The sequence below is a fragment of the Ictidomys tridecemlineatus genome, chromosome 9 (genome assembly GCF_052094955.1).
Source record: "Ictidomys tridecemlineatus isolate mIctTri1 chromosome 9, mIctTri1.hap1, whole genome shotgun sequence".
Taxonomy (NCBI): domain Eukaryota; kingdom Metazoa; phylum Chordata; class Mammalia; order Rodentia; family Sciuridae; genus Ictidomys; species Ictidomys tridecemlineatus.
The window spans coordinates 96,438,671-96,463,944 of NC_135485.1; positions in this window are offsets into that span (position 1 = coordinate 96,438,671).

Here is a 25,274-nt window from a genome sequence, read left to right on the forward strand (position 1 = left end):
CTATCTATAACTGGAAAAACTACTTACATCTTCTGTATCTCAGTTTCTTCATTTTAAACTGAGCATAATAACCTTGCCTGTTTCACAGTGGTGTTGTGAAAATTAAACTAGTACACACAAAGTGCTTAAAAAAGTGCTTGGATAGCATCATCATCATCATCATCATCATCATCATCATGTTTACTTAATAAGTAGGAATAAAATAAAACTATAAGATCAGTTTTGGAAAGAGGAGATGTATGGGTGGTTTAAGTGAGGAAGGGATTCTGCATGGAATATTTTAATGCTAAGCTGAGTAGGTTACAGATAGAGGTGATCAGCAGACATTGGGTGTTGTGGTTCCAACCTTAGGTCTAGGGGCCAAACTATTCATAATTGGGAAGAAACTCATGGCCACAGGTTGGACTGGTGATGGTAAAAGAAGGAGAAATAGCTGAACATGTCAAAGAGAACAGAGATAACTAACTATGAACTAATTTTGAAGTTAGTATATGGAGGTATTTTATTATATCAGAGAAAGTGATTGTGCTTCTATTTATTCAGTAAACATTAATTGAGGCATTCTGTTTGAGTTATCAAATTAAATAATTTTGTCATTGTGTCTGCTCTTGCGGAGTATATGGTTTGGGGGGTAGTCAGATTGTTAAATAACTTCAGTAAAGTGTTAAGTTTGTGAAGACAGAGAAGCACAGAAGGCTGTGGAAGGCAGCCCCAGCCTGTCCTCTCCTTTCTACTCTGTACTGCCAACTGGGTACATCCAAGAAGCCATCTTGAAGCCAATCTTCCACCAGAAGTCATGATGGACAGTCCCATTAATTTGATTTTCTCTTGTCCTTAATTATGTTGCTCTACAAGCATGCATTTATATTCTAAGTTTTGTCTTCTTCTAAATATATAAATGTAGAGAAAAATGGAAAATTCCAGAGCGTCTGTTCTACAGAGATAAGAATGATAAAGAGACTGAAAATGAGCGAGTTAGATTATCTACTTAACTCAGGGCCCTAGCTTAAGAGGTGCCCATATTCTACAAAGTTACATTTTTGTGATGACTCAAGAAGACATAGGGACAGAGTTCTGATGTGTATGTCTACATCTACTTCCCTGTGTCTTTTCTGAAAAATCCTCTGGATATCTTTCAAAATGTATTCATTTATATCTTCTTCCAGAGATCTTTTGAAGTCCAGGTATCTCTCTTTGGTCAGCATTCACTCATCTCTTTCCCCCAACTTCACAGAGCCTTTCCTGGATCTTTGCTCTTTGATTAATGCATTTTATCTTCCTTTTATCTACAAGAGCCAAGTTCATGATGAAAGTCCGGAAGTTGGATGTCCTGGCACCCTAAGAAGTAGCCAGTTCTGGGTCTCATTTGCAGTTCATTTTTCTGTGATGAGCACATATTTTTTTTTTCTTCACAGATCCAAAGAGGTAGAATACATGTTTATCAAACTACTGAAAACCTCACTTATTGTAGGGGCAAAAGAAATCAAATTCCAGCTCTTACTACAAAAAGAATGAATAATCTTAGTGAACATTATTAATAAAATTGAAGTCTTTAACAGCAATCTTATTTATGTCCCTAAACTTGATGGGGCGCGAGTTTAGAGTCACATAGCAGCAAATCCAAATTAGCAACTGGAAACCTTCAAAGTACATGCTCAAAGTGGTGGGTTACAAGATAATTCATTTTTAAACATGATGGGACAGGCAATTATCTATTGTCTCATACTAAGACTCATCTTTGCACTGACTCATTTCAGACTCTTTCTCCCTCTGGAGAATAACATCTGTACAAACTGTAAGATGCAGGATAGCAATGATCTGCTAGACATATGCAGAACAGATGGTTGAAAAATCATCTGCCCATTTCATTGCTTCATTACTAATTTCTGCCACCTTGCTGTTCCTACAAACCTATGACTGCACAAGGCTGGTCTTCAGGTTAACTCAGGAGGGCCACTTGGCATGAATGCCTGTGTAGGGGCACAGGGGCCAATGGCTCTAGTCAATGTTGCCCAAATTTCTGGTTGAGTGCTTTTAGAGTGACAAGCAGTAAGATGAGGTCATTCAGGTAATGTCCAAGTTACATTCCAGTCTCCCTAAGGTAGTCATTTAGGAGCTCAGTGGGAATGGGCAGCAATCAAAGCTCTGGGAAATTAGTTCCCTTTTTGGACCATCTTTGTATTGCACAGTCTTAACCTAGATATTTACCTAGCGAGCAAAAAGAAACTGACAAGTGGGAAAAGCAAGTGCTTAAGATATAATGGTCCTTGATGACCTTGAATGCTACTTGCTCCACCATTTCCTCATCAAAACCAAAGGCTGTTGGACTGTCTGAATCTCTCACTAGAGGAAATCATCAGCATTTGCCTACAGGTGTTTCTCAATCTACTTCTTATGCCATAGATATATGTTGCCCAGAAAACAACAACAAAATAATCAGGGAAAACAGCTCTAGAAAATGTCATTTTAAGTTCTTCAGTTGACTGAGTATTGGAAGAAATCATATTCAATCAATGTGTCCTTGCCCAGAGTTAGGCTTAATAATAACTTAATTAAAGCCAGGTGAGTTGAAAAGGTCACTTTGAGAACCTGAGGTCTTTACCACAGCATTGTCCTGTTTCCATTTAATTGAATTTTAATTGCGTTCATAATGAATTGCCAAAATCACCGTACTGGCTCTATCACTCAGTTTTAATTCGCAACTGGGAGTAAAACTGTCCCAATTTAATTTAGCAGTGAAAGGGTTATTTTGAAGCCTGAGAAGAAGTAAAACAATATGCCGTGTTAGAGTTTATTTTATTTCATGTTACTTTTCTGTGGTTTCTTTGAATTTATTGTATGCTAGCTTCATGCCATGTGCTGTGCTGGGGACAGAGCTTTGTGGTACTTATATCATGTAAGATCACTTGATTGTTTGGCTTGAATAAAAAAATATTTCAGAGAAGAAATTTCCTAGAAGAATCCTGACACAGTAAAACCATCAGCAGGTGAAAGCATATTAGATTTAGCATACTCCACCTTCTAGATCTATTTCTACAAATGGCTGTTCTCAAGCTGAAATGATTTCCATTCTCTTCGAAAATGCTAATTATAATGCTTACTTTGTTAGGATATTATTCAGTATAAGAAATACCAAAGTTTCTTTTAGTCATAAAAAACAAGTAATTTTTATTGTAAAAAAATAGCATAATAGCAAAATAATATTTATCACCTTTTTGGTGAAGGGGCAAGAAAAGCCCAAAGCCAGCAAAGATTTTGAGTGAAGCTTTTCAGGGAAATATACAACCATTTAAACATTTTGGCCTATATGGCTCTAATGTGCTCAAATTTTGGCCTATATGGCTCTAATGTGCTCTTCTCTTCCTCTTCCCCTTTGCTTTTTCCTTTTATCCAGAAGATGCTAGTATGGAATAAATAACATGGTGAAGTGGCTTTGCTTTTTTATGGGTTCCTAAGGCTATGACTATTTTACAGAGATTAGTTCCACTGGAAGTCCCAGGTTTCCTGTTTCTATTATCCACACTTCACATGGTGGTTTAGACTCAATTGTCCATTGCAGACTTTGGAAAGCAGACTGTTTAATGCAGTAAATTGTGCTGCTGCTTCCATGCCCATCTCTCACAGTCCATGTTCTGGGGCCGATCAGATATACAGCTACTAACACATAAGAACACATAAATGCCTCATTTCCCACCTATTTTTGAAGTTAGCTGCTCTTTGAGGTTTGCTTGCTTTCATCATTTTTATTGGGCCTTTTGAGTGGATATCAAGAAACAGGTACCTTGGAAGGAAATATAACTATTGGAATGTAATTTTCTTTACATCCAAAGCTGCTCCTTTTCAGTTTGGACTCGACAGCCTCAGACCAGTGATGCTGAAGCTCAGTAGTGAGCTCAGGTTGCCTCCTGAACTTGAACAGGGAAGCAAATGTGTCTTGATGCAAACATTCTGTGCTGCTAGCCAGATTAAATCCCTGGCAAGCTCTTTCACATGGAATTTCTCTTCTAGAGGTTTGTCAGCGTATTCAGCAAAGAGTACAAAGTTATCTATTCCATGTGCGCGGTAATTTAGCTGGTCAGCAGCAGAAGAAATGGGAATGTACACAAGAGGCTTGTAATAGCTGGTAATGAGGTAGACACAGCAGATCACCCCAACACAGAATAACCAGGAGGCAGCAGAGGGAAGCTCAGATTCCAAAGTCATGGTGATGAAGTCCTGTGTAAACTGGGGAGTGAGCGGTGAGTGAGCACACCGGTGCTGTTTGCTCTGAGCCTGGGCAGCTGTGTGCTCGCTTGCCAAGGGCACAGGCTGGGTTAATTGTCCCGTGCAGCAGCTTGTGGCCCCTCAACTAGCTTCCCAACAGACACCAACTGTTCTGGTCTCAAAACTCCTTGAAGTGATTACAGTTGCTGTTTTTCTTCTGTTTTCATGACTTTGACAATATGTCAGTAACTTATGTCCATAGATGGCAGTGGATTTGGCAAACAAGACTGAAAGCCACTGAGACCCTGTCAATGCAGATCTCCTTCCAGTCTCCAGGCATTTCAGGGATTGCAGCAGTAGCATTTGCATGCAGTGCTGGCTGCAAACTTAGGCAGCCATGCTACAGTGTGGGAGACATCATTGTCTTTGTTGTAAGCAATAGAAGAGGATTGTTTTTAGATGTAGACAGGATTCTTGAGTCCCGAAAGATTCATACCCCATCCCCTGCTTCCGTGACTCCACATAGTTTTGATTTTACAAAGCCATTTTGCAGTTTTCATCATCTTGTTTTCCCTGACTGCTTCCTCCCTCCAGTATTCTAACTGGGCTATGAAAAGGTACCAGAGAAAAAATGCTAAGGGCCAGGTAAAGAACATCCTAATTGTCTTAGCATTTTGAAAGAGGATGTGGTCCAACTGAATGTTGTTTAGTGGGCTCCCTCAGACCTCCTATGAACAGTAGCCAGACCAGTTTCAGCTCAATTTACAATTTTGCCCTTCTGTATCCAAATAGTGTGCATGTGTGTATGTGTGCTCACATGTGGGTGAGTATATGCCTGTCCTTGTAATTTATAATAGGTTCGTGCTATAGGAGCTATGTCGTTCTATGCAGGCTATGTGGAAATACTAATGTATACTATCATTTGTGCTATATGCAGCTGTTAATCCCCCATGTTTCTATAGCTCTAAACAAAAAACAAACCTGCGAACTGTCACTGATTCTGCCAATACTATTGATTGTAAGAGGCTGAGGTGACCACAATACATTTGGATATTCTCCATTAATTATTTTTCTATGTGTTAATCACAGAATAAGAAATCATTAAAATTATCCACAGATATCTTTAATGGTAGAACAACTAAACCCTCAGAACATGTATTGAAAAGATGGGAAAGAAAATGTGCTATTTATTCTTTCCTGAGTAATAAAATAATAAGGAAAGGGTCAGTGTCCTTCTGTGAACATGCTCTGGGTAGGAATATGTTCATGGTTTATATTTTCTTAAGTGCTTCTTTCTCCTTAGGCTCCATCTGTCCTTGGGGACCAGTATGACTAGCAATTGGTGAGTGGAGATGGAAACGATAGTTCAAATTTTCGTCACATATATTCCTTTTCTCCAGTAGTACAGCACATAAGCAAAGCACAGGACATTCTATGCTTTTGTGAATGTGATTGATTAGCAGGTGAGGTAGAAGAAGAACATAGACTCAGGGCTATCCTATTATACTTTAAAATATAAGGGAAGAGAGGCAAAGTGGGTAGAATTCTGGAGAATTTGTACAGATACACAAGTAGAAGAAGATATAGCCACATGTTTCTTGGATTTCCAATTAAACCAGAGGCTGAGAGGCCTTGAGTCTACACTTCTATTCTCAACTCCTGAGTGTCCTTAGTTGACACTATGACCTTGCAGCATTAGTTATCATTTTTCATTTGTATGTTTGTTGCAGTGCTAGGGATTGAATCCAGGGCCTCATGCATGCTAGCCAAATGCTGTACCTCTAAGCCATGTTGCCACTTCACCTATAACTCTCTGTACGCATTGATTCAATAGTAATTTATTGATGAATATAAGGGCTCTATTATTTTTTACTGTTGTGGCATTTTCTACATAGGAAAGATATTGGGATGACAGATTGGTGGCAATTGGAAAAAATTGGCAAATATGGTGAAATTAGAATTACATCATTATAATGATATTTGATTTTTTTTTGTCTATTTCAACCTCACATCCACGCAGACATTGAATTATTAACATCTTGCATAGCAAGGCATTCTAAAGCTCCTGTTAGGGTAGACACACTATTTTACATAGTTGGTGTCTATGTCATACCAGTTACTCAAAGTTTTGAATATCACACTTGAATAAAGTAAGAAAGCGTGTGTGTATATGTGTGTGTGTGTGTGTATGTGTGTATGTGTACACACATACACACAGACACCCCCCTCAGCAATAGACCTGCATGAGTGTTAAGGGTAGGGCCATGTGATTCGAGACTTTTTCTATGAAGGAACTTACTATACATTTTTTTGTAATCAATAACACTAGTTTTCTCAGTAACTGTTAATACTGATACTCGACTTAGACATTTCTTCACAAATAGCTCAAAATATTTGAGTGGCAGGTATTTTTACATGCTTCATACATAGTAACATTTCATACTGGTGAAGTTGTTGCAGGTTTAGGAATGAATCAAGGGGCATCCCTAAAGGTTTTTTTTTATTATTATTTTCACTCAGTGTATTACCCTGTATTGATATTGATAAAGCCATGCATAATATGGTGACATTAAGGAGATATTATATCTTGATCTAGTAAGCAACTTCTTTGGCATACTAATTAATATTGTGCATATATACTTAGTCCCCCAAAATTTCATTTCTGGTTTGCTAATGGAACCTGAAACTGTTAGCAGTGGTTAAGTTTACAAGATTAAGAGCATACAGATCTAGAGTCAAATTTCTACATCCTCTGTTATTCATACATGATGATTTTTCTAAGGCTGTTTCTTCATTCATACAATGATAATTATATGAGCAATTATTTCACAAGTTTGTTTTAAGGACTGGAAAAAGTGATGAATGAAAAGTTCTTATAACTACTTTTCATAATACATACTAATTTTGATTATATTTTCTTTCTCTTTATGATAAAATTTTTAAGTGGGCTCTTTTTGTTGTTGTTTGTTTGTTTAATTTCCTACCAGAAATGTTAAGGGATATTCAGTTTGATTTAATGGCAATTTCATTTCACTTGAATCATTGGAATATTACTTTAAGAAAAAACTTCACTTAAAAATAATGGAAAAAAATTCTTCTAGACCTATAGTAATTTTAACAAAGGAGAAATTTTTATTACATCCATGCATCTGATCCCAGTTCACTAGTCTGTGCTTCTTTAGCCTTAAAATACATGTAATTTGGATATGTGTTCTGTGACTTATATTAAGGAAGTTTAGAAATTATTTGTGAGTCTGAAATGAGTTGGATCAAGCTAAAATCTGTTCTTCAGGCCTTCAAACATTTTTAAAGCCTAGTGACAAAAAAATAAAGGGGCAAACAGAGTCAAGTCTATAAAGGTACTAGACCTCAGGCAGTTTTCCAGAAAATAAATGAAATTTAGAAATTCACAACTACAAAGAATGTTAGATGTACTTGCAAATTTTCCAAGGCCCTCTATGGTATTTTTTTTTTACTTTATCATTTTTTCCACAACAGGATTAGCTTTCTCATTCCACATCACAACAGTTTTATATTTGAACTGTTATACCACTTATTTATAATAACTTCAGTGTTATGTTTTGGCATCAGCACAGATGGATGATGGTAAAAGCATCAGCATCTTAAATAAAGTCTTATATTAAAGTTCTTTGATTTTACTAGACTAAATTCCTGAGCATAAGGATTATTCTGGATCCATTTTAAATCTACTACGGAGTCTAGCATTATACCTTCCAGTATTTGGACTGTTGATAAATGTGTTTAATTAACATGAATTGGAAATAATATCATTGAGTTCTTTGAATTCAGCAAATGTCTAGAGTTCATTATACATTATTTGGCATTACTCCTTTGCACAACAGCTTCTGTCACAGGTTTAGCTTGTGAGTGTTCATGTGAATCCAGATATCCATGTGTAAAATTTACGTAGGGGATGAAAGTTCCATAAACATATGTTTAGTTAGGGTACAAGGATTTTCTGTAACCATAAGATGATTTATATCATTGAAAAAGAACATCTGATAAATTTCTTTCCACTGAAATATTTGTGCCAGAAAAACATTATTTACATAAAAAAATCATGCCTACTTAATTCCAAATTATTATTTTAAGCGATTCACTCAGGAAAATATGACATTTCCAAGATTTTTATTTTTTTTTAAATTTTTTAAAAAAATTTTTGAGTTGCATTTGGAGAGAATGCCTTTATTTTATTTGTTTGTTTTTATGGGCTGCTAAGGATTGAACCCAGTGCCTCACATGTGCTAGGCAAGCACTTTGCCACTGATCTACAGCCCCAGCCCAAGATTTTTATTTAATTGTGAAAAATTTTCTAAAATCCTGCAAAGAAGATTAAAAATCGTTAGTGGTGTAGGGACTGGAAAACATCTTATATTTTGGCATCAGCACCGATGATGGTAAAAGCATCAGCATCTTAAATAAAGGGAGAGAAGGAAATGACAGGCATCTGCGTCATTCTCATTCTTAGGGATCTTCTCATCTAATCGCTCTGCCTTCTATTTCACTTTGTCATCCCTCATAACTGTGGTTTCCTGGAGGTTCTCTGTTACAGTCTCTGGTCCAATTCATGGGCTAAACCCATGCAGAGCTCACACTGGAGCTTTTCAGCTCTGTTTACTCCTGAGGCATCTCTCAGAACTCTTCTCACTTGGCCCTGTCACAGGACAATATTCCTTTGGAAGGAAAGTGTTGGCTGGATCTCTGTTATCACCTAATTCCCTTTCATTTGATGAAATCTTAGATCCCTCTTTCAGAGAAGCATTCAACGAGCTGAAGTTGAAACGGTCAAATGCATCTATAGCTAAAGTGTATGTGAAATCATGCTTATTCTGAGGCACGCTGGAAAGAAGGAGTAGTTTTTGGTCACTATGCGTCTGAAAATAAGAGTTCATCAGGAAGGGGTGCTTGATGAGAAATAAAAGAGCCCCTTGTAGCATAAACACATTCTTTTAGTGCCCCTCTACTGAGGCAGGGGTTTGCAATGAGGAGATCTTGGTTCCAGGTGATAGCAGTTGCTGTGAATACCCTGCCCTATTGCTCCCAAACCTACCTGAGCTCATCTGCCGCTGTGACGGACAGTTTTCTACATGATGAGTCTCATGTCAAGTATATGTGGTTCTCTATGACTTCCCGCAGCACTTTCTCTGGAGCACTGGGAACTTACTCTGTGTTCATAACTGCAGAAGTGTTGAAGACCCCAATGACAATGCTCAGTCCTTAGGGGATTGGAGGGAGTAGACAGAAGCACAGTCTGCCAGTTCTATCCTTGGATAATTCAGAGGAGTGATCTTCATGGTTTCTCAGAGAGAAACTTGTTGCCCTACTTGTTGTTCCACTTGGATACCTTTTGTTGGATTTTTTTCCTTCCTTGTATCACTGTCCCTATTCTCTCATGTTTCTGAAGATTACTTCCCAGAGAAGCCACTTGAACCCAAGCCATAGCCTTAGGATTTGCTTTGAGGAGAACACAAACTAATACATGGTACCAACTATACACTTAAATAACTCTGAGACTTTGAGGAGATCATTTTATTTTTCAGGCTCTAGGTTGATTAACATATCAAAGAAGACATTTAGACTAAATTGATAATTTTCCTATTTATGTAGTTGAAGAACTATTTGTTGTAAACAAATTAAATCTTAAATAGACCCTTAAATTCAAAGATAGTTAAAAGTAATGAATGTGCTTCTTGGGTAAAGTTATTTTGTTGTTTCCCTGGTAGATATTTACTTTGTAGAATACTGAGGCATATTCTTGACTTCCGAGGATTCCTTGTAGCAAATTTTAAAAATAACTACGCTAGATGATCTTTAAGCCTCATGGAAATTCTAAAATTTGGGAATTCTAACCATGAATAAAGTCACTGAGGACTTTTCAACCTCTACCCTAATTGCAAGGTTATTTCCCAAACTTCAAGTCCATTCAGATCCAGTTTAAAGTCTAACAGTCTTTCATCCCTACACTGTTTGTATGCTCATCACCAATTGGAAAGTGCATATACACATGTGTACATGTGTCTTTTCATATTCCAAGTACCAATAATTTCATGGTATGTGGCATGCCATAGTTTACAAGGAATTTTAGTATAAAGACTGTGGTTTCTGTTGGTGTACAGGATACTTATGGGGGTAAAAGTAGCCCTCATTTGAATTTGCTTTAGACTTTATCAGAGGGACTTCCAGACTTTCTCTCTGCAAGTTCATCCATGGGAACAAGTTCAATAATACTTTCAGTTTTAGAACAGATGAAAACATATATATGGAACTTATAAATATTTTAGGGAGCCTATGTGTTGTATAATATTTTCCATTTCATTCTTAAATCTTAACTTTTGGCCACTCATGTAATTCTCAAAAGTTGTTTTCCTCTCTGCACCAAGGTATATTTTGACTAGAGTTATAAAATAAGATGACTTTTTCCTAGAAGCATCCTTAAGTTTCTTTATTTCCTCTTTTCCCACACTTTCTGTCTAAATCCGGGTCTGGATTTTCATCACCTTGTCTTCTCCTATTATTTTTCTTAGACTATGTCAATATACCCCATTGTCTTTCCAGGTCGACCATGAAACCTCCACTACTTGTGTTCCCTAAGGATTGCTCCCTGCAGATCCTTCACCTTGCCACTCCTTCTAGGGACCATTTCTCCTCAGCTCTTAAACCCCAGACTTTCACTTACCTTGTGTAAATTACCTTTCTTGTATTTGTAGTTTGTTACCTCATTTCCATTATATGCCACATCATGCCTTTATGATCACAGGGTATTCCTTTTGTTTTTTTTTTTTTCTTTTTCTATTCTTGAAGATCCATAGAACACAGAGTCAGATTCAATAACAGGATTCAAATTCAAGAAACGCTGTGAAAGCTCAATATTTCTTAGGGAACCTGAAAGTCAGGGAGAAAGAAAATAATTTATACAACCATCTTGACCCAGCCAGAGTCCCACTTTTCCAGGGGAGCTGATGGTTTTAAGTTTCTTTTACAAGCTCTTTATTTACCCAGCAATTTTCTATAGTGTCTAAATGCTTTGAAATAGAAGACGGCTGTTATGTCAACACTTTCAACCTTCTCGAGAACACACACTTCCCTCTCCTATGCAGAGTTTTTCTGGAGTCATTGAGCTGCATACTTTGCCCTTTAAATGGTTTCCTTTCTAACCTCCAGCCTTTCATTCATAAGATGTATACCTGGCCATATGACATCATCTGGAAGAATTCCTTACCCAAACCACCCAGAGCTGGGGAATGTATCTCTTACCTCCCACACCTGACTGTAAGTTCCTACAAGGTAGGGATCTTATTTCCCAGAACCAAGAAACATGTTGAGAATGTGATAGTGCCTTAATGCCTTAATATATGCTGGTCTAAGAAATCATTAAATTATTGTAACGTGTGTGTATGTGTGTGTGTGGGGGGGGGTGCGGGGGATCAAACCCAGGGCCTCATACATGCTTAGGCAGGTGCTCTACCAATTAGCTACATCCACAGCCTTTTAAATTTTTTTTTGAAAGAAGGTCTCCCTAAGTTGCCCAGGCTGACCTGGGATTACAGGTGTGCCACTCAGCACTGGACCACTACACACGTTTTAGGAGTTACTTTTAGATGAGGCTTCATTAAAAACTTTCTTAAGGGCTAAAGATGTCATGATTTGACTGTTTTTAGGTAACTAAGACCAGCTTTTTTTTGTTGTTTCCCATTCCATGTATGAATTATGGATCTGAAGTTTCTTTCCTACTGTGCTTGGCTTTGATGGCATCCCAAGCATGGAGCTTTCAGTATCTTTTTTGTCAGATTCTGATACTTTATCTCTTTCTTGGTCTGGCTTTCCCACCTCAGACACTGATGTGAAAAACAAATCCCTTTCATTTACTTTCCTTCTATCATGTGCATCTCTATGTTTAGCTGTGGTCATATCGAGTGTCAGCGCATACCCTATGGAGATGACCAAAGGTCCTGTGACAGATGCCAGGGTGGTGGTATACTTACCACAGAGTAGGTTTGGGGGCATTCCAGTTAGCAAAACAACTATTTTCTTTCCTGTTTTCATTCCAGGATCCTCTGGCAAATTCAGCCATGATGTATCTGCATTGTGTTTTATATTATTTCTGGGCAGGAATCACTACTGATTTGTTATCCCCTTTTATACCAATGCTCCTAAGAGCTGGCCAGCATTTAGTTATAGGTACAGCAGTTAACAAATATCATGTTTTTCTTCATTTAAAAATCTTCATATTTTTATATCCTTCTCTTTGGTGGAACTTTTCTTGGCACATTTTTTTTTTTTTAGTCATTTTTGTTCTTTATTCTTTTCTTGTGGTGCCTACAGAAAGGTGTTGCCAGGTCAAGACCTTAGGGTGGTGAATCACACCTGGAAGCCTCCTTAGAGTCACATATTGGGTTCTGATGGATCTGCTTCGGGGTATGAGGAATAGTGAGGTAGCCCCAGCAGTCTGTATGTATGTTCTCTTCCTAATCTATCACTCATCTCAGTTTTCCTCCATCGTTGATGATGAGGTTGAACAGGACCCTGTCTTCTTATTAAAGTACATTTTTAGATGGTGGTAGATGACAACTACAAAAATAATTAGCTGCTGCATGCTACGTCTGTGCCAGGCAAAGTTCTGTGTGTTTTACATACATATTTTATTTAATCCACACAGCAACCATATGAATTAAGTGTTATTCACCCAATTTCTCCAGATGTCTCTGTTTGCTCTTCCCATCTGCTTGCTAACCTGGAATTTCCTGTCTGTTCCTGCCATATTATGTGATTTTCTCAGTCTTAAACCCCTTTGCTTTTAACACATCATGTCTCCTTTATACCCTATTGTTGGATGATGATTGAGGGATTATTAATATTCATCTTATTTCTTTTTCCCATTCAAAGGTTTTGATGCTGCCAGTAAACCCCAAGTGGCAAAGGGAAAAAGAGGTAAAGTGCATATGGAGTTATTTATCCCCATACTTCAGACACCATCCTCCTGTATTTTCTTATTCTTCTTTTTTTAAAAAATTAATTTATTTATTCTAATTAGGTATATAGGACAGCAGAATGCATTTTGATTCATTGCACTCAATTGCAGCACAACTTTTCATTTCTCTGGTTGTCCACAATGTAGCGTTGCACCACATGTGCTGTCACACATGTACCTAGAATAATGATGTCCATCTCATTCCACCATCTTTCCTGTCCCCATTACCCCTGTATTTTCTTCTTATTCTCGTTTCTTCTCATTCTACTTTCCCTACCCTTGACCCTAACTTCAGATATGTCACTCCCTTCCGCGTTTACCATGCTTGGGAAGTAGACTCTTCCAACGTGTCTTTTCAACACTTGACTTATGAAGACTTCTCTGGGTTAGTTGATGAAGTATCAAGGAAAAGCACAGTGAAATGGCTTGCCAAGTTCATTGACATATGACAGAGGAATTCTTCTGCAGCAGAGCTTATCCCTCTGAGGTCCAGCTCAAATCTCACTGCCTCTGTGTCTTTCCTGAGTTCCCCTCCACATTCTCTAAAGGCAGAGTTAGTTATTCCCTTGGGCCTGTATTATCTTATGTCACTTTATATATCCCTCAGCACAGCATTTATCTCAGGATATGATGACTAGAGTTTTATTTCTCTTCCCTGTTAGCTTGTGAAACTCTTCATGGCAAACACTCTACCATTCATCCACGGATCCCCTGGGCCTGAAACAGCGCTTGGCACATCTTATGTGTTGGATGAGTTAGTTCTGTAGATGACTGCTTCCATGCCACATCATTGGCTGCTATTTTTACACTTGTTCCCTTTTTTTTTTGGGGGGGGAGGGGTGGTTACCCGGGGTTGAACTCAGGGGCACTTGACCACTGAGCTATATCCCCAGCCCTATTTTGCATTTTATTTAGAGACAGGGTCTCATTCTGTTACTTAGCACCTCACTGTTGCTGAGGCTGGCTTTGACCTGGTGATCCTCCTGCCTCAGCCTCCCGAGCCACTGGGATTACAGGCCTGAGCTTGTCCTGCCGCTTGTTTCTAATGTCCTGCTTTCTGTGGATCCTGTTGTGTAGTGGGTACAGATAAGAGGGTACTCCTGTTAACTCAAATACTGAGACAATATGGATCCCAATCACAGAAGTTTCACCACCGAGATTCCATTTTTAAATTAAAAACCTTCAGGCCCAATCCTCTCATGTTGTAGAATTTCCTTTATTAAAACTATGGAATGAGTTTAAACACGAAGGTCAAATTTCAAAATAAAAATTTTACTATTTATGGTCAGGGTTTTCTCAAGTCAGTGAGAGTTTTGTGTATATCTACACACACACACACACACACACACACACACACACACACACATATACACACACACACACAGATGCTGGTGCACACACGTATTTGTAGCCTGAGGTCATTTTATGTGGTTAGGTAAGCTTTCAATTTACATATAAAATAATACCAAATTGTTTACATCCCTGGATTTCCGACATGATTTTAGCTTGACCTGTGGTAAATTTCCCCATGTAGGCAAAGAACAAGACACACCTTTATCCCAGATTTCAACTCACAAGCAGAAGTAAGTTATTAAAGGAGTCAGGGACAGAAGAAAAAAAGAAATAGCCGGGCTTCTAATAGAAGAAAGCAAGCAAACGTTGATCTAATCAATTGATTTACTTTTAAGTAAGAGAACAGATGTTTTCTGTTAGGTCCCTGGTGAAAATTCAGTAGGCGCCAGTGATACTTTAAGGCCGATGGCTTCTGATAAAATTTGGAATGAAGGTCTGGGCTGTTCTTGCTAAATGGGTTTTTGCACAGCAGGCTCGTCACTGTGGTGTGATTTTTCTCTTGAAACAGGAGTCAGCTCTTTCTTCTTTTGTCTTTCCATATTTTCTCCCATCGCCCATTCCCTTTTGCCCCTTATTGCTTAAGGTAGGATCCTTTTTATACTCTTGTGTTGTTTGAAACTTTTAATTTTGAAGTATGTAATTCTCTAACTACAAATGGCTATTCAAGTCCCTCAGTTTCTGGCCCAGGAGAAACACCGTGGTGTCTTCTGACTGTACCTGGGCTATAGCCTCCTTATGAGCAGTCAGCTTTGAAGACTGAGTGAGGTGTTCATTCCCCCCTATGCCGTGTCCACAGCCTGTCCCCTAGCCACGCTGTGGTGACATTAACCAGAACCCCACACACTAACACTTCAAAGGCTTCTCCAAAGGTTTCTGAGAGTCTACATTCTCCCATATACCAGCTTTTCCTTTTTAGCTTCTTGAAAATCACTTGCAGTAATATGAGCTTTCTCCTTCTCATAAACACTCCAATTATGTTCATATTCTTACAATTTCTTTGCCAAACATAATTTGTTTTTACACTTTCAAGTAATGCTTCATCTTCTTTACATTCTTTTTGTCCCAGACAGCCACCCTCTCACTCCTCATTTGACAAACAGTTCTACCAGACTGTAAATTCCTTCTGATCAGGGAATATCTTATATGTTTTTGGATCCTATACAGAGCATAGTTCCCAATGCATAGTGGGTATGCAGTAAATGTTTGTTGAATGAAGACAGATGGTCCTTTTATAATCAGATCCCATGTTTAGGCAGACTATCTTAGTCTATCACAAATGGCCCACTGAGGAAATCAAGATAGCCAAATAACTAAAGAGATTTGTTCTTTGGTCATATTTTCCATCTTGCATTCCCCTCTTATCACCTATGCACTTTGTATTATTTGATAATATTGGTTTATATATCCATTTGGTTATTACCAGTCTGTATGGGACAACAACAATAATAATGTCTAGAATATACAATGACTGTTTTTATGGAATAATCTAGTCCTAAAAACAGATATCATGGCATTAGCAGGCTAAGAAAACATCTTATTATCTATTAAGAAATTCTCATTCTATGGGAGATGGGATAAGGATCCACTTTTTGATACCCACTTCAAATAGATTGGCATCTCCTTGCCAAGTGGCTCAGACTTGAGGGGTGATAAAAAATAGAACTAATACACCTGGAAACTCATCCATGGTTCCATTCCCTATGCAGCTGCATTGGGTCTGTTCTGATTTTCACCCCACAGTGTCATCCTTTATTCTGTCCCCCAAACTAAAACATCTGCAGTAGGAACAGGAGAGTGTTTCCGAAGCAGGAGCCTGGAGGAATGCTTATTTGAATGGAGCTGACTTCTTACCCTCCCTAAGGGGCAGAGGTGTTGATAGTTTCCATCAGTAATGACCTCATAGGAAAGCCATGTGCATCGCAAGAGCCACCACCACACCTGGCACTGATTCAGGGAGAAGTTGGAGCCTGAGTCCAAGTGATCCTTGAGACGGAACTACCCTGTCTCCAATCTGGGCGATCGATCTGTCGGCCCCAATCTGGAAGCAGATTGGGGAAAAATATTTTCGAACACTATCTTCTCTCTGGACATGGAGAACACCTGATTTCACAGCATTAACATATTTAAAGTGTATCTTTTATAAATGTTAAGATTACATCTTCTTAAATGAACCTACCACTAATTAGTTGTTAATTCATGGTTGTGTTCACTCATTAATCACACCCTGTACCTGGGGAGCATCTGCTATGAACTAAGCCTGGTGTGATACAACAAGAATACAATGGAGACCAGGACCAGAATCCTGTCTGTCCTCAGGAAGCTTTTAGTCTCTGACAGACAAGTCTCAACTGAATGATCACACAGTTGTGCAAACTGCGATAAATGCTACAAAGGGAAAACATGTTGTCTATAACAGAACAAACTTCGTATAGTTTGGGGTCAGGGATACCTTGTCTGAGCTACAACATTTGAAGAAGAATAGAAGTCACCCAGGGGAAGGGACAGAAGGAGCATTTTTTCAGGCACAGAGAGCAGCATGGGTCATGGGGCTCTGTTGCAGGAGGCAACATGAAATATACAAGAAGTGTGTAAGACTTTCAAATGAGTCTTGAAGGATAAGCAGGTAGAAATCATTCAGATATTCTCTAGCTTCCTTTTACAACTTGTCTGTTGTTTTCAACTTCCCTCTAGTGTTTCACTTAGAAATTCAACTTCAATGGAGGACAGAATAAACGCATGATCATGGCAGAACCTTTGCTACTTCTTAGCACAGAGTAGTAGTTTATTGCCTCCAAAAGCAATAATACCACTTTTCATAGAACTGATGAAAGCTAGGTAGAGAAGAAGTCTAGCAGAGGGGCTTGTCAGATGTCTTTGTCTCATTGAGCCTGGATCCTTAGGAAGAATAGTTTCTAGAATGGGCACTTCATATTCTTCCAGGCAAGAAGAGTGTGGTTACCTGCCTTTTATTACAATGAACTTAAGCCCCTGCTTTTTGATATGCTTGTTTCCTTTTATGACATTCTCAGATGAAATGGAGTTTCTCAAAGTGAGTTCTTTTTAAAAATTTGTGTAATTATTCAATGTCCTGTGTGATTATTAAATGTCTACACCTTTAAATAAAATGAAAGTCTCCATTTTCTAAGTAGAGTCGCACATTCACCGGGGGCTCTTTTTCCACCTGGTTTTCTAAACTTACTTTTCACTTAAATTTCTCTTTCTTTGTTGACACTGTCATCAGAAATACTTTTGTCACTTGCAAACCTGACCACATAAGTTCATTGCTCAAAGTTTGTTCAAATGCTGTTCATTAACAAAGGTTAATAATCTAAAGTCCATAGGAGGATTCCTGGAGTCCTTCACTGTTGGCCTCCTCTCTGTAATTTATTGTTTTCCTCTTCCACTCTGTCATGTATTTCAATTCCAAATTGAGCAACTTACTGGTCCCAGAAGCCTCCATGATATTTCCATCCCCATCATCTGCTGATACAACAGCCAAGATGCCAGCTCGTTCTCCTATGTCAATTTCCTACTTGCTGGCCAAAAAAAAGTGAGTTTTACCATTGCTTCTTTTGGAAAGCCATCTCTTTCTCAAGAGATGTCTATTTGTATACTTTCAGAGCACTAAGAAAACACAATTTGTTTTAATTACTTCTTTGTATATCTTCCTCCATTGGAGTTTGAAGAGAACCATGTGGTTAGTATGCCTAGCACCTAATATGGCACCTGGAATGTAGCTTTTACTCAATAAATTATTGTTAAAAAATATATAAATAAATGAATTTAGGATATTTTAGTGCTCTCTGTGAAGTAGAAAACTTGCCTTAAGACAGAAAGAAAAATGAGAAAGTTATACCCTTATAGAAATTCTGAAATGCTGATGTTTTAATCAGAGAACTGATTTATGTAACTTCTATGATAATCAATATTTATAAGTGAAACATACTTGCACTAAATTGATTTCCAAAATGCACCTGAATCTTCTTCACTCCCCATATGCACCGATGATGCAAGAAATCTTTGCAGTTTTCTTCATCAAGAAGTAAAGTTTAGTTCCTCATTCCTTGAATCTGTGCTGGTTCCATGAATTTCTTTAGCCAATAGAATTATGTGGAAATTGCTGTACCTCAGTTAAAAATACAGATTTCCAATGATTTTACATAATTCTGCCCTGTCTCTTGGAGTCCTGCCACTGCATGAGAACAAACGCAGGCTGTCCTGATTGAGAGACCATGTGGAGCAGAGATGAATCATCCCATCTCAGGTCTCTGTGAACCAGCCAACCCTTAGTGGACCTTCCAGTTGAATGCAGATGCATGTATAAGCCAAGGTCATTTAACTGAGTCCAGCATATATTGTAACTAATAGAATCATGATCTGAAAACAATGTCTTTTTAAAATAAACTACATTATTAAAAAACTGCCACACAAAAAATATTTCACAGTGACTGGCCGTTTCTGTCTTAATAATTTCTATTTAACCCACAAAGTATTTCTTGAGTAAATTTACACATATACCTCTGTTTTAATCTTTCATGAGGTACACAGGTAAATAAGATATTATCCCTGTCTGCAAATGAATGTGATAAAACTAACAGGAGGTGAACACACATATGCAAGGTGTTTTAATCAGCTTTTTTTTTTTTTTTTTTTTTTTTGGTCACTGTGACCTGACAAGAACAATTAGATGGGGAAAAAGTTTATTTTGGGTCTTATGATTTCAGAGTTCTCAGTCCATAGACGGCAAACTACATTGCTCTGGGCCTGAGATGAGGCAGAATATTATGGAGGAAAGATGTGGAAAAGAAAAGCGGCTCAGGATAAGGCACAAGGAAGCAGAGAGAACTCTGCTCATCAGGGACAAAATATGTACCCTAAAAGCAAACTAACCTCTAGCGACCTCTTTCCGCCTGCAATATCCAATCTGCCCATAGTCACCATCCAAATAATCAGTGGATTAACTCACTGATCAGGTTAAGGCTCTTATGACCCAATCATTTCACCTCTGTATGTTCTAGCCTCCTCTGGATGAGAAATCAGGATGGAGTGATCTGATCAGAGGAATCAATCTTCTTTGAAATCAGTTCCAAGTGATGGGGTCGATAGGCTTTTGAAGATAGTAGGCTATTCCAGCTAATCAGTACCTTCTACTCCTAAGATTAGGACTATGATCTATGACTAAACTGCTGTCTTATGTCATCTGTATAATTGGGGATAATTATTTTACAGCATAAATGCAAACATAACACATTAAATTATAACATACTGAAAATAATTTTCTAAATCTCACACCACTCTATCATTTATATATGGTTTAACTGTTATTGAGTTAAACCATATATAAATGATGGAAATTTTTGCCTGAGGCAAACTTGACTGATAGTAAAAAAATTACTCCAAAGTTTCTAACAAATTTCAAGTAGCTCAGAATTTTATTCCAAGAGCAATGCTGAACACATAAATACTAGGGACTCACACAATAATTATTGATTTGAATTAAGTTGAAGGTTTTTTGGTGGGGGACAGTGGCAGAAATGAAAGAAAGAACATTTGAATTCTTATTGATTTCATATGTCAGTAATCTAGTATACATTCAAATGTCTAGACAACAGAAAACAATTCTGGATTAATTAAATAGTCTGAGTAGCAAAAGATTCTTCTATACAGTTATGGTTTACATAATAGATAATAAATGTTTAATTGAAATTCCAAAACTAAAATAATAGAATTGGACTGTTGATATAACCTTCACATTGTATTTTATAATACTTCAAGCAGTACATTACTGGAATTTCTGAGTGTTTGTGTTTTATACAATCATGAATTTCCCACAAAAGCTGTTACCTATAATATTTCACTAATATCACAAGAAATCACATTATAAAGACTCCTGAATTTTCACTTTTATTTGACTCTTTTACATAGTAGCATATCAAAATGAGACGTTAACTTATAACGTAGAATGTCTCTTCCTGCATTGAAAAGAATTTATTTTCTCCAGATGTGTGACAAATCTTTTGTATGTTTTTCTATTTTGTCTGTAGCTATGTAGTTATACATACCACAATGTATAATTTTTTTTAAAGATTCACTTGAAATTAGAATAGTCTAACAGAGAAAGAGTTCAAATATAATCTAGCAGAAAGTTAAGGCAAATTATACACATAGAAAATTCTTAGAACTTAAAGCAACAAATGCAAAGAGATTTTTATCTTCACAACATGGGTTTGCAATAAAGGCATTTAAGTGAGAGTTCTCTTCTTTTGAAGGCAGGACATTAAGAGATACTTATTTTGTGCAAAACATTTAGAATAAAGAATATGAGTGCTATATTGAAGTTAGAAGATAGAGTAAGCCTTTGGGAAGTACTAGGTAAGAAAATATACAATCGTGATTATTATCTCTATGGTCAGGTTAGGATACATTAGAGACATTTGGAAAATTCATTTAACCAACCTACTAACCAAGACACTGCTCAATGAACTCTGTTTGCTTAATGCTGAACACTGTTTGTTGCTAGGTTGTTTCCAAACCACAACAGGTTAGTAACAAGGACAGACCCTTCAAGCCCTCAGTTAATGGCAATCAAGTTTAGCTGAATTCAGTGGTGTATATGACTGAGCCACTACGTATCTATTTGTATTTGAGTAATTCCTTTAGCCTCTCTGGGGCTCTAAACTGTGACAGTGTCTTGATTTATAGAATTATAAATCTTTTGGGGCTTCACAAATCATGAAAATCAAAACATAGTCTTTATTTTCTTTGGGACCAAGTATCCCTTTGTGGCAACAAAAGAAATAAACTGTATACTTGCCAGACTGTACAGTTGTTCTATTTATTAGTACATCGCCTAGCAGGTTAAGTCCTGAAGAAATGATTGCCAATTATTTGACACCTTTTTATTTATTTCTCTCAGCCCTTAAAGAGTATTATCAAGCATGACCTCAGCCATCTACAGAAGCTTCTTTGACTCGTACATTTCTTCAAAGATCTTGTTCAGTATAGTTAGAGCCAATACTGACTCCTGTTATTGCTTATGAATATGGCAATTAGTGGCTTTAATTAGACTGACTTAATAGGTATACTTATTAGTGTACAAAATGTGATTTTGCCTTTTCAAAAAAAGTTCCATGGAAGCTCTTAGGATATAATGCTGGCAACATTATCAGGAAATGACAGAAACTTTGTGCAGGGTCCCTCATGCTATAATAATTAAACAGGAGAATAATACAGGGATGACATTATTTTTTCTCACATAGTGTCTAATTTCATATTTGTGATGAGTCTGTAAGGAAAATATGATTGTCCCTATTTTATAGAAGGGGAAAATCTTAAAGAGATTTGTATTTTTGGTCATATTTATGAAATTCCTTCTCATTTGTGTGGTTGGTCATGTTTATGAAATGACTTCTCTAGGAGGCAATAGCAGGGAGAAGGGAAGCAAGATCCATTTCCATGAAGTTGCATTCTAGGGCATGGTAGTAGCAAGAGATACAAGTATTAAACAAGTAAAGAACCCACAAACAAATAATCTCAGATACTTTTAAGTGCTATGAAGACAATACAAGGTAACGTGAGGATTGTTTGGCGTTGGGGGTGCACATCAGAGGGTCTCTCTGGAATGGTGACAAGTTAAGATCTATCTTGTCCAAACAGTTACTAGGATTTAAATTTATGATTAGCCTGGTTTTCAATACTCTAATAATTTATTTTTATAATAGTTACTCCATGGTCGAAAATACTAAAATGCCTGCATTAATAACAGAGGAAAATCCAAGAATTTTGTCAATACCTACACCCTGACTCCTATTGAGATTATTATTAAGATAAAATAAGAAATGAAAGGAATGTAAGCTCTATAAAGAATCATGTGCACTAAGGCTTCATTTTTCTTGTGTGCCCTTACAGTCTGGCATGGGATGCATGCTGGGAGAGAGAAGAAAGAAAATGAATGAACTATGTATGCAATTTCATCTGAAGAGATAGGAATGTGGTGACTTAGTTATAGATCAAATGCAATTATATTTATTGTTTTATTGATCCCAAATATCTCGAAGATGCAGCCTTTTATAGAAGAAAGTTAAAAATCAGTAATCTGCTCTCATGTTAAAATGATGCTTAATATGTTGTTAGTATTTTTTTCTTGTGTATTTTAATAAAACCGAATTCAAATTTATACACATTTTTTTTCTTTCTTAGTTTTTAGAAAAAATAATTTTAGTTGTCAACAAACCTTTATTTTATTATTGATACATGGTACTGAGAATGGAATCCAGTGCCTCACACATGCTAGGCAAGCACTCTACCACTGAGCCACAACCCCAGCCCTTTCTTAGTTTTTTATTATTATTAATATTTTCTCATCAATTTTTTTTCACTTCATGAAGCAAAATTTAGAATGGTCACAGTGTAACTGTCCCATGTCTGTACACTCGTCTGTAACCATTCATTTCTGTGGAACATTTAGCATCATTTAATCTTTTAGCCTTTTAAATAATGCTGAAATGATGATTTTCAGGCATATTTTTTATGTTTGCTTGCCTCAGAATGTTCTTAGGATGTATTTCTAGAAGTGAAATGACTGACAAAGAAAAAAAGTTCTCATAGTCAGAACTATGCATGTTTCATTCACAAAGTTTCTATATAAAAGTTGCCAGGTTGTTTCAGGCTCTTTAAAAAAGCCCAGTTTGACACCATCTTCAGCCTGTGTTACTTTGAGTGACTGAATTTCTAATGAAAGTCATTCTTTTCTATGGGAGTTAATGGTCTAAACTTATCAAGTCTGATGGTCATTTTCCCAATATTTTGTTAATAAAATCTTTATTTTAATAGACATTAGAATCCCTGTCCAATGATAATTGATACTTGCAGAGTAATGCTGAGACTTCAAAATCCTAAATTGGTCACCAAAAATGAATAAATTATGTTCAACAGTTTTTGTATTATGTGTTTTAATATTGTATGTTATTTATATAGAATTTAGTGTATTTCTAATTTTCTAATTCTTTTGGAATAGCAATTCCTTTGTTTCTGAATGGTACCTTTTGATTATTTATAATGAATAGTCAGTTGATTCTAAAAGCTCAGCCCTAAGTTTAACAACAGAGTTTATTACATCCTTGAATGCATTTTATTCTTACTTAATGTAGTAAAGTAGAAGTATTGTATAAGCAACACCCCCATTCTGTGCTATAGTATGTACTCCAAATAAGCTTTTCTCAATTTCATTTAAAACATATTGAAGTCTGTCAGAGTAGCCATGAAGCCTGTCAGATGTCCTTAAGGGATTAGCAAATTATAATTTAGTTAAAAAATGACAATTTTAACAGATCAGTGTTCCCCCCTGGAGGCTAAAAAAAACGCATCAACTATTCTAAGAAGAAGGATGTTTATTTGAAACTTATCCAAACACTCCAAAACCCCTAGATGGAAATCTTGAAGAAAAGGGATTTCCCATAAATTTCTACTCTCCTATTTCTCACTTTTAAATGTTGTTCTAGGAACAATGTTCAACAGCCCCTCTTGTTTTGTTGTCTGAAGTGAAAACAGAAAAATAAGTAGTGTTAATGAGGGAGAGGCCAGGGAGACTCTCTTGGAAATAATTTGAATTTTGCAGATATTTATATTCAAGAGAAGAAGGCAAGAAGAGGACATTGCACTTTGAGTGAGGTAAATTTGGAGTCATGTTGATGTGTAACGCAGAAGATAAATAAATAAGAACAAATTATCCCATATTCCCTTCATCCTTTTCCCATTTGCATTGAGCAGTGATAAATGTCTATTTCAATGCAATGACATTATCTCTCTAGTTAGAGGAGAAATGATTTTCTTTAAAATAGCCCACTTTACATTCCAGATTCCTTTCAAAGTCCAAACTGAACAGAAGCTTAGTTCACTTAAAGTAGGTCGAGGGGCAGAAAAACTGCAGTGGGATTTTTGACTCACTTTGTCCCATTTAAAGATTTGGGACTTCAAAAGAGTCAAATTCCTAGCCAGGTGGCACAAGCCTGTAATCCCAGCAGCTTGGGAGCCTAGAGTTCAAAGCCAGCCTCAGCAAAAGCGAGATGCTAAGCAACTCAGTGAGACCGTGTCTCTAAATAAAATACAAAATAGGTCTGGGGCTGGGGCTCAGGGTAGAGTGCCTCTGAGTTCAATCCCCAGTACCCTCCCCCACAAAAAAAGAGTCAAATTCTTTACTCATTATTTTCCTGTCTTTGATAGGATTGGGATAGATAACATGTGTATTCCCTACCCCATAAAAGTGAAGAGCCTCAGTTTAAAGTTACCTCCTCTTTTATTTCCTTGTTCTGCTCTCTTTCTCCTTCCTCATTTTTATTTACAGTTGCTTGCATGTTGGATTCTCTAGGAGAGGTAGAAAAATCAAATTGAGTTTTCTCTTCCCTATTAGTTTCCAATGTGCCTGGGAGCAGAGCTGTCCTTTTGTTTCTTCTGTGCCTTCCTTACAAGGTCTTATTGCTTTTCTGCGTAGAGCAGTTTCTAACACTGTCTTTACATGCTCCCTAGGAAATGTAAGGAAACAAATAGACGCCTATGTACAATCATTGTGTTTTATCTGCTTAGTCTGTATGGGTGCTGTGCTCCTGAGGCCAAGTGTCCAGGTTCTAAATCTTAGGTCAGAGTGATTATCTTGTTTCTTAAAGTGTTCCCTTCAAGCTAGACAAACCACCCCTTTCAGATTTCTACTAGGAAATGGGAGAAGTACTCATTA